Raw genomic sequence first — 21,351 nt, 5'->3', positions numbered from 1 at the left:
AATAAATAAATAAATAATTTAAAAAAAAAAACAGTGTTTTGTATAATCCTAGCAAGAATTATATGCAGGAGGTAAATTTGTTCCCATTTTACTGGGGTCAGAGAGATGAAGTAACTTATCTAAGAACATGCAAAGAAAAAAGACATAGTCTCACATATGTCTAGCTTTCCATGATAACATCATCCTCCTATTCCAAGTGAATTATCAAAGGTCGTGCTCCTTCTATATTAAGGACCCTCCAAATGATTGTTAATATAGAAACTAACACTTTCTATTATTGAGAACAAAGTATATGAGAATGATAAATGGGGCTGGGTTGAACAAGTTTTACAAATGAACATTAAAATTTACCAAGTTCTCTTTTTTTCATATTTGTATCCACTATGATCTCATACCCAGTTGTGGCTCAGAGAGCAAAATAAATCTCACTCCCACAAGTTGACTTAGCACTGAGTCATAGTGAAATAATACTTTGCCTTTCAGCTGCTAGCAGGTGATTTGGTTCTCCCAATGGAGAAGAATAATGAATACATATTAGGGAACAGAAGTGAACCTTCTGGAAGCCTGAGGCTGGTAATGAGTACAGTATGCTCTTAGAACCAGGATGTTAATTCTACCTGCCGACATTAAGGTCCACATGAGTTGGGCCCATTCACAAACAGACTCAAACTCTGGCAATTGCCTCCAAATTTAACTGCCTCCCGGAACCAGAATTATTTCAAACAATGTGAACCTCCCAAACACCTGCAAGGCTCACACTCATTCTCAGACTATATGCTTTTCTAGGAGCGAGATGGCTGAGGGAAGTAACAGGGTGCCAATTTCTTCTTGGTGCTCACATAAATATGAGAATGGAAATATGGAAATGCAGGCTATAAGCTAGCCAGGAAAGTTAATTAATTCAAAAGAAAAGCAGTGGGGGAAGGAATTTTTAATACAAAGGAGTGGGTGGGGTAAGAAGGAAATGGATTACAGGCAGAGGGGAATTTCAGACACCAACAGCTTCAAGAGGAAGCAGTTTCAATGATAGGGATGTTTAGTTTATAGATGAGTGAGCAAGTGTCTGAGGTCGACTTAAACTGAAGGAAACACAGGAGGAAATTTAGGAGCTGGGGCAGCCTGGCAAAGGCTGATGCTGAAGCAACTGGACCCAGTTGTTAACAGCATCAACAGCACAGTTTCGGAAGACGTTGGTTCTCTCTCACCTACCATGCCAATCTTCAGATCGTTGTTAGAGATGACAGTATAATCAGGCTGAAGGGCTCCATTGAACATTTGTGGTTCTTTAACTCCACTGGGTCCCTAGTCTTGTTTAGCAACCTTTAGATGACCCTCCTACATTGAACTTTTTATTCAGAACAACAGCTCTTTCAAACCCAAAGCCATCCACCTTGTATTTGCCACCTTCACACTCAAAAGATCTTACTTCCAACCTCACCAGAAAAAAAAAATCAGGCAAGAACTTCCTAAAAAAAATTCCTTTTTAATATCAAACTTATCAATAATTCTATCTGTCTTTACCTCTTTCTGCTGTTTGTTTAATCTAACCTCCTCCCAGCACCTGTTAAGGACTTCCTCCGTGAATTAAATCCCTATCTTATAACAACAATGCCTGATTTTCTGCTGGCTCCTTTCCGAAGGCCTACAAACACAGATAAGTTTAATTCACACCCAAATTAATATTTCTTTGCCTGTGAGCATTAAAGCTAACACCACATCTTTTTCTTTCCTTAGCAGTCACATGTTAGGAAGACTTACTTTCTCTGTTGCTCCCCGAATATTCATTCCCACAATTCATTGAAACAAACAGCAAATATGACAGCTAACGTTTGGTTTATGCATCTATCACTTAGTGGCAAGGCAAAAGGAAGGTAGGGAAATGGTTACTAAAATGATACCCAACATCTACTGTCCACTTCTTTTATGTCAGGTATTGAATTAGACAGTTTTCAGATACAAATTATTATTTTTTAATGATTTCACACAATCTTATGAGTTGGTGAGATGTTTCCAAAAGATATGCATGTCTCAGTCCCAAGAACCTGCAAATACACTATCTTACATGGAAAAATACTTATACTTAGCACATGTGAATAATCGAAGGATCTTAAGATTGGAAGATTATCCTGGATTGTGTGTGTGTGTGTGTGTGTGTGTGTGTGTGTTGGGGGGATGCTTATGCAACCAGGAGTAATTGATGTGTGCTCCTTGCTTGCAATTCTAGGGAGGTCTGGGCATGGGGCCAGCACTGTGGCATAGCAGCTAAAGCCACTGCCTGCAGTGCAGCATCCCATATGCGTGCCAGTTCAAGTCTTGGCTTCTCCACTTCCAATCTAGTTCTCTACTATGGCCTGTGAAAGTAGTAGAAGATGGTCCAAGTCCTTGGGCCCCTGAACCCCCATGGGAAACCTCGAAGAAGCTCCTGGCTCCTTGCTTCTGATAAACCCAGCTCCAGCCGTTGCAGCCATTTAGGGAGTGAACCAGTAGATGGAAGACCTCTTTCTCTCTCTGCCTCTTCCTCTCTGTAACTCTACCTTCCAAATAAATAAATAAATCTTGAAAAAAATACAGACAGGATGAATTTCATTTCTCTGTTTATTTTCACTAGTCAGTGTATAAGCTAAAAACTTTGTATTCCTCTGTTCAACAGCCCTGGTAAGCACTTTCTTTGTTCTAAATGATGTGCCAGAGTCTACAGGTAGAAAATGAAAACATGTGTGCCCTTGACACCTTTCTACCTCCTCCCCCATAATCAATGTTCCTTCCTATGGCCTGTTCAGCCACAATGTGTATAATCATTTTATTTGTATATTAGTGTACTATTGTATAGTTTGTTAACATTATTCAGCATAACTCCAGAAAGCAATGGTAAGTGTTAGACTGGCTGTCTTCAGGAGGTAGAGGAATGGGGAGACCAACAAGCCTATCCACTGCTGACAGAATGTACTTAGCAATACCTTGTAGAAAGGGCCCTGAAAGGTCATCTCATTCCTTTATCTTTCTCCTCTGAAAATAATTAGGCTGACATATGAAGATATTGATCTAATATTAGATACAATGTTTAAAAAATAGAGATAATATAAATGCTAACATTAATTGATTGCTTACACAAATCTTAGTGTATTCAAAAGATGGATATCTATGCAGCCATTATAAAAATAATGTCTAAAAATACTATTTAGTGACATTGGGAAATACATGGAATGTGTTAAAAAGCAGAACCTACAACTATACAGATAATATGGTAATATCAGCTAACTTTGGATAACAAAAATATAGGTTACCTTTATTTTCACATTTATACTTTTCTGTAATTTTAAATTTCTCCATGAGCTCTTATAATCAGGGTGAAGATAGCTAGTAAATATTAAAAGAAAAATATGAGGGTGGTATGTGGTCTAGTGGGCAAAATCCCCCTTGGGATGCCTGCATGTCATATCAGAATACCCAGGTAAGAATCTTAGCTCCACACCCAATTCCAGCTTCCTGTTAATGCAAACCCAGTGGGGAAGGAGTTGGTAGCTTCAGTGGTTGGTGCCTTACTACCCACATGCGAGACCCAGACAGGGTTGTGGACATTTAGGGAGTGAACCAGTTGATGGAGTATTTCTCTCTGTCTCTTCTTCTACCTTTCATGTAAGTTAAACAATAAACAAATTTTTAAAAAAAGTTAAAGAATAATAGAAGAGTACATTTGCTTATTATCCTGTTTAGTTTCCTAGCAACTCTGTCTGCCCTGCTCCCTGCCCCAGGAAAAGCTGATTTCAATGGACTGTACCACTAGCACTTCCTGTCCCATGGGTTCAAGTGGGACTTGGCCAATAACAGGCACTGGCAGAAGAATGGAGAACCGAAGATAAAAGTTGAGCTGTTCTCCTAGAATTTTGTATCTCTAGAGTCTGGCACATGGGGGATTGGTTATGCACCTTGACCTGTGGCCACAGGTCCTCTGGGGCAGTCTCTTCCCAAAGTGATGGCTTCCTCTGGAATCTGGTACCTGCCCTGTCCTCTTGTCTCCTTAGGCTTCTGAACCATATTCAGCTCATTTCAACTAGCTCTCCAAAGTGTATCATCTGCTCCTGACAGACCCCTGATTGAAGTGATGTTTAAGGTGAGACTATAAGAGCTGCAAGAATGTAGAGAGGGTGGCAAAGCAGATGGCCAGGGTTCAACGAGCACAGGAAAATTCACAATGGCAGGATTATCATCTTGGAAGCCAGGGCTGAGTCTGGGTAAAAAAGTCTAAAGACATTTGTCTAAAGACATTTTTAGGAAAAGTGATGATGTCACCCGAAACCTGGGGTCCAAGTGGGGTAGATAGAGCACGTGGGAGAAGTTGAGTTTACTTACACCATCCTAGAGATAAACTCCATTAGTACTTTTGCTACTTCCAGTAGGAAATTTGCAGGCAGTAGGATGGCAGTTCAGTTCAAGGGAGTTTATTGATAACATTTATGGATATGGAGCTTCATTGATGCGTGTGGTCTCATTACATTTTTGAGTTGTTGGCAGGGGCTATTTTTGGACGTAGTCAATCTCTAACATAGAGTAACTTTGATTTAGGAGTGGCCTCAGATTCTGTGTCTTGCTCTTGTTTGGTGTGGATGCTTCCTGTTGCATCGTCCAGGTATCCACCCTCATTCTTAGCCAGGGTCACTTTTACTCCCTCAACCAGGCTTCTACATCCTGCCTGAGTTGTCAGTTTCCCTGCTTCTCCAGATGACACACACACCTCTGCAAACAGACTTCCTCAAGGCCTGGACTTTAGCCTCAGAGTGTGCGTTCATGGACAAAGTGATATGAACAATAAACTCTTAAATGCACACAAGAAATTTCAGCTGTATTTCACTTCCTTGTGGATTTTCCTCACCAGGGTTGAAGGTCAGGAAGAAAAGGGAAATAAGGAGGCTGGGAAACTGCCCCACAGCCAGATTCAATTCCATATTACCCCAAACTGGAAGTTGCAGAGTATTGTTGTTCTTGGCCATAAAATTATAGAAATTTGCTTTAGGCAAGCAACGCCCACTGCACCCCATTACCTTCTTTCCACACACACAAGAGAATGGCTGTATTGTCTAGAGGTACTTTCCAGGGATTCTGTTGGTAGCTAGCGAACAATTATTAATCTATGTGGCTAAACATTAAACTTTTCATATATCCTATTTAGGGAAATCTTAGGAAACTGACTTAAATCAGCTAAGTTCACAGAATTTGAAGGATAAATCAGAAAGTGCTGTTCGGAGTCTTTTGTTTTATGTCAGTTCTCATAACAATAACGAGAGTACACATGTTCTATTATTAATTCCCAGTAAGACACAGAACAGGAGGGAAATTTGTCCAAGGTTCCCCAGATAGTAGGTGGCTGTGTCTAATCCAGAACCCAGGGATGTGGCTCAGGACCCTGTGCCCTTAATGCATGCACTAGGCTTTGAGGTGGCAGGAAGACTATAGACATTCATGAAGTGGTGTTTGGATTACACGTTTTCTCCCTAAGGCTAACAGATGGAATGCAACCTACAGTCAGGATTACTTAGTGAATATTAAGTACAAACCAAGAAGAATTAGGTTTTCTTTCTTTTTTCTTTTTGACAGGCAGAGTGCACAATGAGAGAGACAGAGAAAAAGTGTGGGGAGCAACTCGGACTAGACTAAGTTACTGGAATTAAGACTTATTCTATGCATCTGCTCTCCCACAATATGGTGCTGGGAGAGGAGGAAACAGCTTCTACGCAGCTGCCTCTCGCCAACTTGAGTGATGACCTGCAGGAGCTGATCCTGCTCCTGATTGCAGGAGAACAGCGTACTCGGCGTGTGGGTAGCAGAGTTGGGATTGGTGGAAGAGGACTATAAAGGAGGAGAGAGACAACATGCACCAGGAACATCTATCTGAAGGAACACCTGAGCAGCCCCCGCGAGAGCCGGCCGGTGGTGTGCCTCTCCCCTGCGGAAGTGGGGAAAGTGGCAGGGGGCACCGCCCTTCCATGGAGGTGGAAGGGTCCGTAGCCAACCCGGGAAGAACCAGCAGCAAACCCGGGGAGGGCCGAGCAGACAAAAGAACAGCGCAGGGTCCTGTGTCATTCCTCCACGAAGAGGGGGAGCGACAAGAAAGGTCTTCCTTTTGCCGTTGGTTCACCCCCCAATGGCCGCCACAGCCTGCGCATTGCACTGATCCGAAGCCAGGAGTCAGGTGCTTCTCTTGGTCTCCCATGCGGGTGCAGGGCCCAAGCACTTGGGCCATCCTCCACTGCATTCTTGGGCCACAGCAGAGAGCTGGACTGGAAGAGGAGCAACTGGGACAGAATCCGGCGCCCAAACCGGGACTAGAACCTGGTGTGCTGGGACTGCAGGCGGAGGATTAGCCTAGTGAGCCGCGGCGCTGGCCTAGGTTTTCTTAATGAAGAGTTTTTCAGCTAAGAGTACTTGGAAGATATTCTGCCCCACTGAGGAAAGCATCAGCCAAAGAGATGGCTGGAGTCTCCTGGGGAGGGCACCTCTTTCTTGGTTCCCCTAGGGACTGACAGGTCAAGTTCTTGGTCCTCTCCTACTTTCCACTCTGCTACTCAGACTTTTCTGTTAACCCTTTCTCCTCCTCCCAGTTTTGGTCTCATTGTCTTTTCCAAGGCTTTAAATGTGCGAACTGCTAGCCTTTGACTGCAGCTGTGGTCTGATCTGTGGATTGGAACTTCATGGGAATCTCATTAGTCAGCCCTCCCAAGTAGCTGGGACAGGTCTGATTCTGCTGACTCTCGCTTAGCCCTCTTGGTTGATTTACTTAGTTTAACACTGAGTTCCTGTGTAGTTTTAAAATGATCACCTTTATAAAGCTGGATTGTTTATTTTCCATTGTAACATTTGGGGACATTTTCCAAGTCGGTCATTTAGACCCTGGTGTGTTCTTTGTATTTCAATTATTTTGTTCAGAGCTCCCTAAGATCAACTGTACAAGGATGAAAGATTTCCTGGGAATGCGAGGGATGGATAAAATGGTAATAAAACTCTGGGTCTCTTCCATACTGGAGAATATATAAGCAGAAGCTGCATGCCTCATCCACTTGAGTAATCTTGAAAAGTGGCTCTATTTAAATGGGTAACATGTTGATTTGACTGTTATTACGTCCACTGAGAAAATCTTAGGAAAATAAACAGGAAAACAGGATTTGATATTCACATATTTTCTCCAGTGCATCCCACCACTGGTTTGGACTTGAAAACAAAATTTCAGGAAGCAGACCCTTCAACCATCTGTTCCTAAAGCTACACCATTTGTAAGTTGCTCCTAAATTGGAGACTATTTATATGTTCTATTCTTTGACATGAGACTAGCACCTGACTTTAGTCTTTTAAATATATAATATTTAATACATTATCACAACATATACATGCATCTTATAACAATGCTTTAGAAAAATCACAATGAAAGTGACACAGAGAATATTCTTATTCTCATAATGTGTTCTTACTCTAATGATAATGCTGAGATATTTTGTGTAAAATTTGGTGACTCTGAATAAAAGAAAAAAAACACATTAAGAGATCAGGTGAAATATTTCAAACATCCTTAACAAGTCTTAATAGTCAAGTAAATATCTACCTGATTCAACAGTAATAAAGATCGCTTAACGACATACACAGCAGACTCAGTGATTCAACAGTAATAAAGATCGCTTAATGACATACACAGCAGACTCAGAATGGCAGATGTCCTAAACGGTACTCTGGCCTCAGAATCAGCCCTTAAGGCATGCGGATTCCGCTGAAAAGCCCATGAGAGTATTTCAGGCATGGAAAGCCAAGACACTCTGGCAAAAAAAAAAAAAAAAAAAAAAATTACCTAAATGAAAGATCTCCACTAGTGGGATCCCAGTGGAAAGAACAGGTCATCAAAAAAGGAGGTACCTTTCTCGGGAGGGAGGAGAGAACTTCCACTCTGAGTACGACCTTGTCTAAATATGATCAGAGTCGGTGAACTCAGGGGGCTTTCAGGGGGCTTCCATAGCCTTGGCAGCTCATGACAAGAACCTAGGGTGATTACTGATGCCATAAACAAGAGTGTCAATTTGTTAAGTCAACAACAGGAGTCACTGTGCACTTCCTCCTCATGTGGGATCTCTGTCCTTAATGTGCTGCACATTCTGATTTAATGCTATAACTAGTACTCAAACAGTATTTTTCACTTTGTGTTTCTATGTGGGTGCAAACTGTTGAAATCTTTACTTAATGTATGCTAAACTGATCTTCTGTATATAAAGAGAATTGAAAATGAATCTTGATGTGAATGGAAGGGGAGAGGGAGCGGGAAAGGGGAGGGTTGCGGGTGGGAGGGAAGTTGTGTGGGGGGAAGCCATTGTAATCCATAAGCTGTATTTTGGAAATTTATATTCATTAAATAAAAGTTAAAAAAAAAAAGATGGCTTAAAAAATCTAGTGAAAGTCATATGTATTGAGAGAGCAAGTTGCACCAAAAACACTTTGGAAATATTTGTCCTTCCAGTAACCTTAATGGATGGAGCCAAATCCAGGATGGGAAAATAAGAGGGATTGTCCACAGCCAAACCATTATATACCTTGAGGGTACATCCTTCACGGTGAACACTTCACAGAGTCTGATTCTTCATTTTTGTCAAATTCTCACAAGAATTGGGAGGGGGTAAATTATTCTAGAAAAAAAGTGAAAACAGTGTGCTGGACACATTTCCTATGCCCCTTCCTATCGACTGTCCACCCTTTCCATCCCACTCTCAGTCCCAGGACTACCAATGGACTCCTTACCTTCTGCCTTCCAGTGGGTTTAAGAAGTGAAATATACTTAATAGGAGATCAGCAGCAGGAGAATACAAAGCTGTTGTATTTTCCCCTAAGCTCCATTTTTTGTTGCTAGAAAAGCTGCTTCTCTACAGATGATAGTGTTGATGATCCAGCAGGTGACCCTTTTCTGTATCACTTTGCACAGGGTTGGTAACCTCTCACCATCTTGCTGTCCCTGAAGTACTACAACTTCCATTGTTGGGCCTCCTAAAGCTGCCTATACCTGGAAGTGGTCCCTTTATTAGAATATCATCATTTCACCCTTTCAAGTGGGCTATCTGATTCTTTCCAGAAACCTGACCAACATAAACATTAAAACTAAAAGCCAGTGATTTTATGTGTGGTCCTGCGTAATAAAATGGGAAGAAATTTTGGAAACTTAGACTGCTAATAGTTGAATGTTTGGCTAGAAAAAGGAAAAGGATGGATTTCTTCAAGATTGCAATTCTGTTTTATCTCATAGAGAGGGAGAAAAAAGATGTTGTACCTAGAAGTAAAATCTTGGAAGAAAAGAGAAGAATTAATTTATTGTATATCTCAACCATAGTTTAAGGAGAGCTTTAAAAATTTGGCTAGTTGAGCAGATATTTTTGGAGCTAGTTCTTACAACCAATACTTTCAAGGCCAAATGGTGGAAACTTTCATTGCATATGGCAAATGGCTAAAACAAAAAATGCAGTTTCAGAGTTGAGTGATTAGAGTTGACTCTTTGGAACAACAATATTCTTTTAAAATTGTGGACTTAGGCTGGCGCTGTGGCGTGGTAGGCTAAGCCTGTGTCTGTGGTGCTGACATCCCATATGGGCACCAGTTTATGTCCTGGCTGCTCCTCTTCCGATCCATCTCTCTGCTATGACCTGGAAAAGCAGGAGAGGATGGCCCATGTGGTTGGGCCCCGGCAGCTGCCTGGGAGACCTGGAAGAAGATCCTGGCTTCTGGCTTCAGATCAGCCCAGCTTCAGCCATTATGGCTATTAGGGGAGTGAACCAGCGGACGGAAGACCTTTCTGTTTCTTCCTCTCTGCATCTGTAACTCTATCTGTCAAATAAATAAAATCTTTTTTAAAAGGCTAATGCAATTATGGACTTAGAAATAAAATAAACAACACTCTTATCAGCTATCTTGCATCACCTAAAATGTCCTTTCAGTAATTATCTAAGACATACGTGAAAGTAATGAGTGTATGAAAAATTCTTACTGGTCACCCTGTATAAGAAATGGCATGACTTTACAGAAGGGAAACTTACTGAAGTTTTCTCCCAACAACATTATATGAATTTGCAGTTAATTCCCTTTGGACTATCCTGGAACTCTTGATCCTGGATGTGACAGAAGAATAGAGATAGTGTTGCCCTTGTTTACCACTATGCACCCTAAACAGAACCTGACACACAATAGTCACAGCATAAATATTCGTTGAACAATTGAATGATGTTTTCTTAGTGACTACTGTGGTTTAGCTCATAAAATTGTAACTAAACTAGTGTCAGTTGAATATACCTATTTAGATAATTTCTCAAAATATTACTAATCTAAGTCAGTGAAGAGAAATTTTGTGAAGTGGAAGGGCTAAGGAGATTAGCATTTCATCCTTTCACAAAATACTGAGAAAACCTTTTCCCAACAAAAGTAATCTAATGCACGGTTTTACTTTAAAACAGTATGGATGTACTATTGAACAGAATGAAAAAAATCAGAGGGTTCTTTTTCTATAGAATATGATATACCAGGTGTGTGTGTTTATTGCAATGGCTTCCTTCCCAAGATGCCTGAAAATCAGATTGCTCTGCTATGCCTTTAGAGATTCTTCTCACTTATACTTGAATCATAAAAGTTTGTGCCATTGTATGCAGGCTCATGTGAGTCACCAATACTGTTTTAAATTCAGTTTCTTTGGTTGCATTTTCTGCTAATCTACCCATTTTGCATATTTTAGAAGTCATTTACAATGCATTCTTTCACATATTCATCTATTCTCTATTCTTTTTATCTTTAAGTTGATGGAACATTTATGCAAACATGTGACCATGAGTTCTTTTTTCTTCTTCTTCTTCTTTTGGCCAAATACAAGAACAATTTTATTGTTTTTTCCAAATAAGAAGCTATAAAGTTGGACATTTTTCAAAGTCTAATAATATTTCTTGATATCAAAATAATAGGTAAAATCTTTTGAAAACTGGATAGCCCTCAGTCTAAGCACAGCAGCCTTTTGGGACTGGGTCAGAGAGATGGATCAATCTCCCTGAGGATGACTCACACTCCAGCTCCACAGCTAAAACACGTTCTATTACAAGACAAACGAATGATCAGGCTAACCACAACATACTGTGGCATGGGGCTCCTGACCACTCCTTTCCCACACCTGAGATTCATTTAGATCCATTCAAGGCATGTTTTTTGCCAAGAGCAAACGCTGGAGATCAAGGAGATCACAGGTTGTAGGTCTCTTCCATGGAGTTCTCATGGAAACCCAGAGTCCTTCCTCCAACATCTATTCTGTCCCCTCTGACTGGGTCAACCACACATAAATTGGGATTCTCAAAACTGCTCAACATCATGCAAGAACTAGCTGCTGAGGGCCACCTACAAGGTAAGTGCTGCCTTCTCAAAAGCCACAAATTCTTTATGTTACTTTATGCCTCCCATCAAGCTATCTAGAAAACAGACTATGGCATGGAGTTTCATAACTTTATAGGTATAAATTTCTTGGGGAATGTTCTCAAAATCAACTCTGGGGTAGACATGAAGGAGATAGGATTATGCAGAGAAAGCAGTTGCATGGGGATACATTTGCAACAAAGGTCTACCAAGACTGGGATGACCTCTCAGAGTTGATCAGCCTAAGACAGGGAGTCTGGACCTTTATAGCATGTCACCACACATACGGGCCACATATTGAATGTGGGCTGTGCTGTGGATGAGACAGGATCATGGGCAGCAAGGCACTATTCCATTGAGGACAGTTCCTACAAGGCAGCTCAGCTGAGAGCCTCAGCTGCCAATAATCCCAGCTGCAAAAGAGGAGTGCTCACTCGGGAGGGGGGGGGGATCTGAGTTATGTGCCATGGAATACACTGTTCTGTTAGTAGGGTTCAAATGCTTGTCCAAGGAGTACTTTCAAACAACCCTGCCTCACAACAATGAAGTGTCATTGCCTTTGGGTATGTTGGCCAGATCTTCAACCATCAAATTACTTGGGAAGGAATTGTTCATCCATTTCTTCTGGAGGCCAGAAAAGTCGCAGGCCTTGACTCTGCTCAGTGCTGGATTTTCCCAGTCCTGATATCCTTCCTAACTTCTGGGTAGCGACATTCAAATTGCTTTCTTTAGGAAAATTCATTAAATTATCCATGCCTGCCAGATGATTCAAATTATAATTCAGTTACTGCCAGTGGGTCCTGCATCCTTACTGGCAGAAATTTCTCCTGAGTCTATGACTTACTGTTTGTGAGTTTATCTCCTCTTGAATTTACTTGTGTTCTTTACTAGATTGAGTTGGCTTGGGTTTGAAGGGTTGGTTTCACCCAGAATAATTTAATGAAAATAATTGGTTATGGGGAATGATTTTTGTTGTGAGAATACTTGTAGATTAGAACTGTACTTTAGTGCAGATTAGTACAAAGCTCCAACTTATTTCTTCTTATGAGCCACAGGCTCTCAAGGTTTTAGCTTCTCAACCTCTTACTGTCATACAACCAAACCTCTCCATTCTCTAGTTGAGATGGCAGAAAAAGCCAGTTTGATCAGCTTGGCTAATCACTAATGACTTCACTAGCTTTCAGTATCATGGGTTACATCAGCAATGTGTAGCTGTCCTCAAGTCAGGGGTCATTCTTGGGCTATTCAGTAACTCTCATTAGTTACTCAGTAACTCTCCCCCAGCTGCAATAGCCAGGGCTGGGCCAGGCTGAAGACAGGAGTGCAAAACTCATGTGGGTGTCCCATGCAGGTGGCAAGAGCCCAAGCAGTCCAACTATGTTCAGCTGACTTTCAGAATGCACAAGCAGGAAGCTGGATCAGAAGCAGAGTAGCTGGGACTCAAACCGGCAATCTGATACAGGATATAGCCATCCCAGTGGCTTAATCCACTGAACAACAATGTCCCCAGTAGGCTTCTTGTCCAGCATATGCTAGTCATGGTCTACACCACCATTTTGCAAAAGCCAAACTTTTATTGGATACTTGGCAAATTGGTAGCTATTTTTGCTTGTTGTTAAGTTACCCAAGTCTTGTGAGACATGTTGAAGTCCACTAATAGTCCATTTATTCTTTATATATATTCCAGTTATATAAAGAAGAGCTTGAAGATCATTGCTAAAAGTTGTAACAAAATGTATTACCAAGAGTACATAACCCTGAAGGAAAATACTAGTTAAATGAAGCTTTCCTGACAGTATTGAAATAAAAATTACATTTATTATTATTCATATGTACATGTGGTAAAGTATTAATGTCTTTCTCAAATAATTTTATACAAAAGAATCATACCTTTAAACTCAGTCTTTCAAAGCTTCCATCATGAATCCATGGATAGTGTCTAAAATTATAGCATGTAAAATAAATGAAATACTATCAGATAGCATTGAAGTTAGATGGCTTCAGCATTCAATATTAATAGGATTTTCAGATTTGCTGCTTATAGTACTAGACAATCACAGCTAAAGGAAATTATTAATTTGAGTTTGACTAAGCAAGAGTAGAATTGTTCTTATTTCTTACATGATGATGGAAATTAATAGTTATTTAACAATCAAGGAAAGGCTCATATTTCCATGTTAAGACGTAGAAGTACTTTCTCACGAGGAAAGCATAAATTTAGCTTAGACTGGAAAAATTCATTTTCATAAATAACCAAATAGGAAACAGTGTTTTTTTCTTAATTCGAAGTATTAAATTTCCAAACTCTATGTATGAATTACTCTAGATCACTAGGAAGGACTGGGCTACCTTTTGTGATTGTTCTCAAATGCTTCTTTACCTTTTCCCTTGCTAAAAATCTTCCAGCAGTTTAGCTGGCAGGAGACACTGGTGGAAGCATGGATGCTGGAAAAAAAAGAATCTAGGAGGTCTTTATGTTTCTGCTTCTCAGCACCTCCCCGTGGCCTCCCCCAGGTTGTGTTTTCCGGCAGGGGTACAATTCCTCCTTTGAGTTCCACAGCCATCTATGGACAGCCCCTCTCTCCAGACTCCCAGTTGCTGACAGGCTGTCCCTGTTAGAGCTCCTGCCAGGCACCCCAACTTCTGGGTTCCACAAACCCTATCTCCTCCCTGCATCAGAGCAGCCCTGGAAAAATAGGCAGTTTCCTGCTCTGGCTAACCTCCGAGTTGTCTTCCCATATCCTGTTTGGCTTCTCAGTTCCTCCGTTAATAATGTAATTGATTTCTTTTATTCAATCCTATTGTTTCAGATAGGGTGGGTTTTTAGTTTTTCTGGCTGGACTTCAAATCATACGTTGCTTCCCCACTTGTCATTCATGGGATAGTAGAATAGTATGTCTGGACAAGAAGCAAACACAAAGCCCACTACTTTGGATCAACATATATCAAGGAGGCAATATTTTATACATATATACATACATGATGTTTCATTTAAAGTTGCCTTATATGATTTACTCCAATATCCTTCTATTGGATTCTTCCCAATCTTCACTAGGAAACCTGAGAGTTTACTATCCTTAATCTATCACAAATCCTGAAAGATCTCACAAAACTGTCTTTTCTTCTCATCTATGTTGCCTTAGTCTTTTGGGAAGCCCTTGTTGTATGTAATCTTTCAACCTCATTTCCTGCCTCTCTCTCTGCTTACTCAGAAATGCTCCAGGAACCAATCTGGCTTCCCCTTACCTAAAACACACAAGTCTTAGTCTTGTCTTGTGGGTAAGAATTTTCTGTTCCATTTCCTCTAGGTTCTTCCCAAAGTTGCTCCCTCTGCTCTTATTTTTACCTTTCATTTCACTTTATCACAATATGTAAAGATTTTAAGTATTTGGTTAGTCATTTACAATCTGCTTTCCTTACCAGAGTCTAAGATTCATAATCACTGTGTATGCAGTACATTTTAGGTGCTAAATAAAAACTTGTGTAGAATGGGTGACAGATTGAATGGATTGAGCAGAGGCTCTTGTCTATCTCTCTGCATGTTCAATCATGTTTTTTTTTTTTTTTTGCTTAAAATAGCTTTGTGGTTTCCAATTTTTCTGTATTAATGTTTGACAATTTTTTTTCTTCAAGATTGACAGTTGTGGCAAGAATAAGGATTCACAATACTATGTTTAAATTGAAACCTCAGGAATAGGTAGAAGAATGAGCTCCTTTCCAGAACTTCTCATCCCAATGAGATTTTAAAGCTTTGAGCAAATGTTGGCCAAATATTGCTTTAAGTCCGATTATCAGGCAAACAGGGAAGTGGAGAAAGTGCTGGACTGAACCCGGGGATTTGGGTACCAAGCCTTAAATCTGACCTCCATGAACCAAAGTGATATGGGCCACGTGCTTCTCCAGTACTTGGTTTCTTCGTCTATAAAATGCGGGGATCGAAGCACAACATCTCCAAAGTCTCATTCAACCCTGTAATTCTAGGATTCTCAGGTACTGTATATGTGCAGCTTTATTTTTTCTTTATCAAAGGAAATAATATGTGGATTGTGAAATATAATAAAATCATATTATTAGTTTTGCTATCTGCGTGACACTCTCTTTACAGAGCTAGTTACACGTGAGCTTCCCAATTGTTGATGACAATAATGTGTAGTTGCTAAGTATCATTTGCATTGTCTCCTTTTGAAAGTATTTCCAGGCCTAATGAAAATAAATGGTATTTAGAAATACTAATAAATGGAGCAAAAGTTGAGGAGGACAATACATTTTGATCACTATGTGCTGTTAGCTTATTGTGTGTTCTACCTAAAAATAGGATTATTGCCCCATTTTTCAAAGAAGGACAGTGGCATTTCCCTAAGATCATATAGTTGGTAGATGGCAGAGTACTTTGGGACATAGGTCTATCTGGCTCCAATCTACTAGTTCTGCCTGCGATCCATTTATGCTGAAACATGTAGAGCTAAATCTCAGCTCTTTCTCTCTCTACTTTTGACCAAGTTTGCGAACACCGATTTACTTCCTCTTCAAGTAAAGAGATATCTATTAGCAGAAGAAGGCCTTAAGGAAAGAACTGAAAGGAAACTCTTGCTGCATCCTTACCCCACTTCCTTGGATAACCAAGCTTGTTGGAGAACATCCTCTGACCATGGTACTGGCCCCCTTTATAACGGTCTGTCCTTGATCCATAGTGGTAAAAGAACTTGGTGCTTTCCTGAGTAGAGTCTATCATGATATTGCAGAATGCAGGAAAATATCTAATAATCATATTTCAAGGCAACATCATCAGAAGTTTTCTTGATTTGGGTTGGCTTTTTTAAAATTTTTAAAAAGTTTTATTCATTTATTTGAAAGTTAGATTTTGTTTCCACTCAGATTGAGGTAGGTAAGACTTGGGCATTTCTCTGCCAGGACTTCCAAACCTCCAGAAATTATGTTGTCACTAAGTTCCAGCTTTTGAAGTTTATTTAAGCTGGGAAGCTGGGCCAAAGAACTGAGTTCCACATTCGCCATTCTCAGAAACTCCAGTTCTTTAAAAGTATCATTCAGACCTTCAATTTCCCCAGTGGCACAAAGGCAATTATCAAGGACTAACTCTGTCACCTCCTCGGGGCTCTGTTCCTTAACTCCAGGTTAATCTCCTTCATCTCCACGTCCTCCTGCTGCTCTTCTCCGATTACTCTCCTCCCTACCCCTTTCCTGCCTTTCCCACTACCCCCAACCTTAAAATTTTTTTAAAGATTTGGAAATGAATGAAAAGAAATGCAAATGTAAATACCTACTACTACCAGATAGGAGTGAAGGAGAAAGAAAAGAATAGCAAATGGAGTCCAAGGAGTTGGGACTCTAACTCAGCTGCTGTCCACACACCTGCACGTGCACACACATGCATGCACACACACACACACACACACACACACTGAGCCGCAGTTCCTTCCCCTTCAATGGCTGCTCAGAGACTTTTAAGTTGGCTTCTCAAATGATTTGAATACCACTCTGCAAAGTATTGATAATACTGAGTTGAACCTTTTAATTATTTTTCCTATAGTTTTAAAGCATTGTGGATATGGTATTTAATTGAAATATACCAGGCAGCTGGAAAAATATTTTAAACTAAATTGATACTAAAATTAACTTGCTTTCAAGTGGATGTCCATTAAAAATACAAAATATTTGGGATAAGTGTGAGTGTTTGTTTCCTTATATGGCTACTAAATAAAGTTCACTGAGTAGACGAGTGCATTTCCCTTTTTGACATTGAGGCTGCATGTTCAAGACAATTGCTTTTTTAACTTCAATTATCTAAAATTTTGTTTGAATATTTGTATGTTTTTAAAGTGTCATTATACTAAAATTATGCTTCAATACTGGGACACATTTAAATCACTGAGTGTAGTTTTTCTGCTGCTTTATTAGTTTAAAAGTTATGCTTTATGTTTTAAAGTAAAAGTGAAGTTATTTGTGGAGGAACTGAAAAAGTTGCACAAGTGACTGAAATATAAACACTTGGGGAAGATTAGTGGAGGGATTGGACTCTTCCAAAAGACTTTCACATTTTCCTCCTAATTTCCAAAATTGAAATGCCCTGTTATAATCCCTAAGCATTCTCATTGCATACTACGCCAGATTATAAAATACTAATTTTTAAAATGAAATATATATATTGACTTTCTTATAAATCATCATATTGTGCAATAAAAATTAAGAGTTCTTTGGTTTAAAAACAACACCAAAAGTTTTGTGGGTGGTATTTTTATGCAAACAGGTAAGGGTAGGTTTTATATTTTGTAGACGTTTTTGGTTCTACTTTAATGCTCTTTGTATGGCAGTATGTAGGTAGTGTGTTAAGTTTCCCAAGAATCTCTCCTTAAAAACTTTGAAGTTAATACTTTTGTGCAACTGTGTTTTGAATAAAGTCATGACAGTGTTAAAAAATACAGTAAATACAGTACTCCCGGTCATTCTTTTAATGTTTCTATTCCGTTTTTTCGGTGACTGCTATAACTTAAAAGTTTTTGAAATGGAATTGCTTCAAATAAACTGAAGATTTGTTATAAAAAAAAAGAAAGAGAGTCACAGAGAGAAGGAGAGACAAAGAGATCTTCCTCCTGCTGGTTCACTCCCCAAATAGCTGCAATGGCTGGGGCTGAGCCAGGCCAAAGCCAGGAGCCAGGAGTTTCTTCTGGGTCTCCCATGTGGGTGCAGGCATCCAAGCCATTTTCTACTACTTTCCTAGGCACTGAGCTGGGTCAGGAGTGGAGCAGCCGGGACTCGAACAGGCACTTAAAACCTGCTCACCACACTGCTGGCCTCTTTAATTTGCTTTTTAAAGAGACATGCATTTCATGATCCACATCCTTTTCAAGAAAACAAATCGAAGGAGGGCATTGATATCGCTACGACAGAATTCAGCATGAGGAGTGTCTGGATGTATCATTTTGGAGACAATGGAGTGCGACTGACACAGCAAGCATAAAGACAGACCTTCCTCAAAGCTGAGCGCTCACAGTCCTGATCGTAGGATGTCCAGTCCAGTTACTTGTGCTTTCAGGGGAGCTAACAAATAAACCATCATCAAATGAAGGCCGCCAGGAATTTATAGACAAACACCTCTTAAGACGAACCCATTCTTGCCAAGTTAAACAATAACCAAATGTGTTTATTTTAAATATGGAGGGAAAGCATGAGAAATCATCCCCATGTTTCTACTTCTCTTATGAGATCACTCTGGCACCTGCTTTCAGAAGGAAGCAAAGTGACTGCTCCAAAGGCCTTAGAAATAAGTCACACAGCAGACCCATAGAATGGCAGATGTCCTTAACAGCACTCTGGCCTCAGAGTCAGCCCTTAAGGCACGCGGATCTGGCTGAAAAGCCCATGAGAGTATTACAGGCATGGAAAGCCAAAACACTCTGGAAAAAACAAAACAAAACAAAACAAAAACCCTACATGAAAGATCTCCGCGAGTGAGATCCCAGTGAAAAGAATGGGAGGTACCTTTCTCTGAAGGGAGGAGAGAACTTCCACTTTGACTACGACCTTGTCTAAATATAATCAGAGTTGGTGAACTCAAAAGGCTTCCATAGCCTTGGCAACTCACGACAAGAGCCTAGGGTGATTACTGATGCCATAAACAAGAGTGTCAATTTGTTAAGTCAACAACAGGAGTCACTGTGCACTTACTCCTCATGTAGGATCTCTGTCCTTAATGTGCTGTACATTGTGATTTAATGCTATAACTAGTACTCAAACAGTATTTTTCACTTTGTGTTTCTATGTGGGTGCAAACTGTTGAAATCTTTACTTAATGTATGCTAAACTGATCTTCTGTATACAAAGAGAATCGAAAATGAATCTTGATGTGAATGGAAGGGGGGAGGGAGAGGGAAAGGGGAGGGTTGCGGGTGGGAGGGAAGTTATGGGGGGGGGAAGCCATTGTAATCCATAAGCTGTACTTTGGAAATTTATATTCATTAAATAAAATTTTTAAAAAAGAAATAAGTCAATTAATTTTTGTGATAAATAGCGCTTATTATAATTCCTCAAAATTGAAATTATTTGCTATTTTTTAAAAGGTTACTTATTTATTTCAGTTACAGAGAAAAGGGGAGAGACAGAAAAGTCTCCCATTTTCTGGTTTACTCCGCAAATGGATGCATTAGCTAGAGCTGGGCTGATCCAAAGCTAGGAGCTACTTCTGGGTCTCCCACGTGAGTGCAGGGGCCCAAGCCCTTAGGCCATCTTCCACTGCTTTCCCAGGCCATCAGCAAAGAGCTGGATTGAAACAGGAGCAGCTGGGGCAGGGCGCTGTGGGTTAAGCTGCTGACTGCAGTGCTGGCATCCCAGATGCACCCTGGTTCGCGACCCAGCTGCTCCACTTCTGATCAAGCAAAGTAGCAGAAGATGACCCAAGTCTTTGGGCCCCTGCACCCATGTGGGAGACCCAGAAGAAGCTCCTCATTCCTGGCTTCGCATTGGCGCAGCTCCGACTGTTGTGACCAATTGGGGAGTGAACCAGCGGATGAAAGACCTGTGTGTGTATGTGTGTGTGTGTGTGTGTGTCTCCTTCTCTCTCAGAAGGAAGAGAGATGTAACTCTGACTTTCAAATAAATAAATATTGAAAAAAAAGAAAGAGGAGCAGCTGGGACAAGAACTGGCTCCCATGTGGGATTCCCATGTTGTAGCTGTAGGCTTAGCCAGCCTCTATTTGCTGTTTTAACAGTGTACAACATCAGAATGGATGACTGGTCATCTATAGATGTAAAATTATCAATTTTTCTTCAGTATGCATCTAAAAGAATGGTATCTGACACTTTAGTTGTACTTCCCTCATGGGAGGCAGTTTAATAATATTGGTCAATAAGTATTGTTTTCTGTGGATTACATGTTTTCACTGCCTATTCCAAAGCTTGCTAAGATGTTGGATAACAAATGGGAAAATATCACATCACAGGCATTATTTATCCATCCAGCAGGCAAAACAAGAAAATAAAACCTAGGCCTAGAATCCTCTGGTGTTACTCAATCAAGGCAAATTATTTATTGTCTTCTGCCCAGGAAGTCCTGTGGGGCATGAAATATTGATTTAGGAATTTTTTGGGCATGAATGACTGTGTGTTGCAACTCTGTTCCTTTATATCATTTCCTAATATATGATAAATTATTTCTGTGCATGCTGTGATGAGGGTGAATAACAACTTTAACTTGCCTATTTAGTAAATATGACAGAAACACTACCCTCTTTTCAGAATTCCTAAGTTGAAGCCATAAAATTTCACTACCTGGTGTGCAGGAATACACAATGCATTGTTCACATCAGTGTCCAGCCTCATCTCTTCCATCATTTCACAAATGCACAGCCTCTGTTATTTCCCAGTCTCCTGCAGTAGGTGAACCTGGGTGTTTTTCATGTTCACCTGGGAATTTTCAAAGCCAGGCTCAGGGGAAGGGTGAAAATTGGGCTGCCAAGGAGTTTGTGAAAAGGAACAGGAACAGGAACTGTTCATTACCTGAGCAGAAGACGAGTCTGGAGCAACTATGAGGGAAAAGGCCAGGTATGTGTGTTGGGGGGAACAGCCATGAAGAAGAAAGAATAGCAGAATAAGTTTTCATCAGTTGAGGAGCTTTGCTGTTTCTTTCTGCATGTCCATATAACACCCAGAAGGAAAAGCGAGGGTCACACATGAACTTGTTTGATCTGCTCATTTGGTCCTTCCCCTGTCTGGGTTCTCAAACAGGCTCTGCTACTTTCTAAGAATGTGACCTTAAGCAAATTGCTTCACCTTTTTTGATGTCAGTTCCCCATTTCTAAAAGGAGGATGAAGTACTTCCTTTGGGGAGAGCTCGCCTGGCATTACAGGCTGCACTGAGCCACACAGAACCAGCACAAGGACATGGCCCTGGAGCACAAGGACATGGCCCTGGAGCACAGGGTGTGAGTCTTGCTT

The 21,351-nt window shown here is 40.5% G+C and overlaps 1 pseudogene; it reads right to left on the bottom strand.

Annotated features, from left to right (window-relative positions):
- Positions 1 to 16,257: 16,257 nt before the first annotated feature.
- Positions 16,258 to 20,745, bottom strand: LOC127491838 (acidic leucine-rich nuclear phosphoprotein 32 family member E pseudogene; annotated as a pseudogene).
- Positions 20,746 to 21,351: the final 606 nt, after the last annotated feature.

The sequence above is a fragment of the Oryctolagus cuniculus genome, chromosome 3 (assembly GCF_964237555.1).
Source record: "Oryctolagus cuniculus chromosome 3, mOryCun1.1, whole genome shotgun sequence".
NCBI lineage: Eukaryota > Metazoa > Chordata > Mammalia > Lagomorpha > Leporidae > Oryctolagus > Oryctolagus cuniculus.
Note: the sequence above shows the minus strand (reverse complement) of the source record. Positions and strands in the feature narration are given on the sequence as shown.